The sequence below is a fragment of the Oryctolagus cuniculus genome, chromosome 7 (genome assembly GCF_051225735.1).
Source record: "Oryctolagus cuniculus isolate XC-2025 breed Fujian yellow rabbit chromosome 7, ASM5122573v1, whole genome shotgun sequence".
NCBI lineage: Eukaryota > Metazoa > Chordata > Mammalia > Lagomorpha > Leporidae > Oryctolagus > Oryctolagus cuniculus.
Window position 1 is genome coordinate 2,185,192 of NC_142873.1, and position 2,228 is coordinate 2,187,419.

A 2,228-nucleotide genomic window follows, 5' to 3' on the forward strand; every position below is an offset into this window, starting at 1 on the left:
TTTTATTTTCTGTGTGGTCATAGTATGATAGTTAATTTTACATAATGACTGGATTGGGCCACCGAGTGCCCATACATTTGGCCTAGCCTCATTCTTGATGTGTCTATGTGGATATTTCTGGCTTGGTTTAACATCTGAACAGCTAGAGCCTGCAAAGAAAATGGCCCTTCCTGGTGATGCTTGAATAGAGCAAAAGGACAGAGCAGTCTGTAATCAAGAGGTCACACTTCTTCCTTTATTGTCTTCAGAATATTCTGGATAGTGTTCTAGAATTTGATGAATGACTCTCCTGGGTATCCAGATTGGGAAATGGGAACACATGAAGGTTTCTGCAGTAATGTTTGATCTTTCCTTCATAGGACCTCTGCCTCCACCTCTATTTGAATATGCACTAGTCCTGGGTGTCTTTCACATACCACACTTGTTTCAATGCCTTTGGGAGGTGGCTCAGGTGCCAGTTTCAGGGGTTTTCAATGTCAGCCTCTGTCCCCCCCACATGCACACCAGCTGTGACATTGCAGACTTTTTCTGAAACTTTCATCTGGAAAAACAATGAACAGTCTAGATGCATGCAGATTATGTACTTTCTTCATAGAACATTTGAGGGAACTAAGGGCAAGGGATAAAGTTTATTACTTTCAGAGCATCTTTCTCGTATAAACCTCAGGGAAAAGCACAAGTGTCCATTCCTTTCCTTGACACTCACAACCTAGCAGAGATATTTTCCAGACCAATCTTTCTACTCTAGCACCATGTACTGGAATATTTGTTTTTGAAGGATCCCATATCTTGGAAAATTTAAAAAAACATTTTTATAATGATTGGCTGGTATCAGGAATCCCATCCTGCTTAGCCAGTTTCACTATAGTCTCACAAAGTGTCTCAGTATGGATTTTAACTTTCATGTGAAGTGTAGATGCTGGCAAAATCTTTCCATTCTTTCTATATTCTCCATATACTTTATTTACAAACATATTTATAAAGTCAGTTCACAATGGTCAGTAGCATGTCTTGATTAGGATCAATGCAGTTTGAGATCTTGTCCAAGTTAAGATATTGAGGAAGCAGTTTCTGCTGATTAACTGGAAGTGATCAAAATTCTCTTTCTATTCAATGTGCCAGCTCTTACATTCTGGGGCCATAGTGGCTGAGAGCATTCGTGATCTTCCAGAAGTGCTAGTGCTCCATCCTGTCCTTTTCCTCCTCCATGCTGCTCAAGGCAGCAGAGGACATCGCCATGGCCAAGCCCCAGTGCAGGGTGAACAGTGATTCCACCGCACCACTTCCAGCACTGCTGCCACTGCTTTCTGGCCAGCAGCCTTTGGCAGCTGAGTGGCGGGAAGCTGTGCTAAACTCCTCTGCTGCATCCCTGCCACCATCCTTGGCTTGGTGGCAGCTGCTCTGTCCTCCTCTTGATGGTGCCAACATGGACCTGCTGCAAACTCAGTGCACATTTCACTCCCTGTTTCCCTCAGTGCTGCCTCCATGCTGGAACCACTGAGGTCCTGAGGTATCCTTGGAATCCCCCACAGGGTTAAAGGGCTACACAGGGCCTTATTAAGAGTTGGCCCAAGGCACAGTGACAGGATTTGTTCACGTACTATCAAGAAATATTTCCAGGGTCCTGTACTCTGATGTGTCATGGGCATAATTCCTGGGGCCCATGGCAATGGAGATCTTACCACAGCTGCAGGGGCTCCCCAAGATACAGCTCAGACACCCGGTGTAAGCCTGATGGATCATCTCTGGGCATCAAGCTCAGCAAAGCAGAGCTGCTTCCATTCATACTCTCATTGGTCCCTGGACCAAAGCAGGTGGGTCTAAGGAAGATGGGGCAGGGCTGGGTCCAGGCACCTGAAGCCATCCTTTCTAGTCTTTGTGACCTGACTGGAGTTTAGCTGTTTGACCCTGCCCACCCCTTCACTTTTGCTTTCTTGTCTGCCAGTTGCAAACTCTATTCCTGCCTTTACAGGAAAGAAGCTGTGGTCTAGCTTCTTCTGCAAGTAGATGCAGGACCCTGCAGTGGGCCTCAGTGAAATGCATGCACCTAACCTCCTGTGAGCACACTTGTCATTAGACAAACATCCTGTCATCCAGTGCTTCCAAACATGAGTATTTCCTTCTCCCTGCTTGCCTTGTTCTGGCTTTGATCCATTACCTTCCTGCCCTTGAGTTCTCATTTTTGTTCTAAAACAATGCCCTGGTCCCCTTTACCTTATTCCACCTCT

General features: G+C 45.7%; 1 pseudogene; it reads right to left on the bottom strand.

The window, feature by feature from the left end:
• Positions 1 to 589: 589 nt before the first annotated feature.
• On the bottom strand, positions 590 to 1,428 carry LOC103346229 (protein-L-histidine N-pros-methyltransferase CARNMT1 pseudogene; annotated as a pseudogene).
• Positions 1,429 to 2,228: the final 800 nt, after the last annotated feature.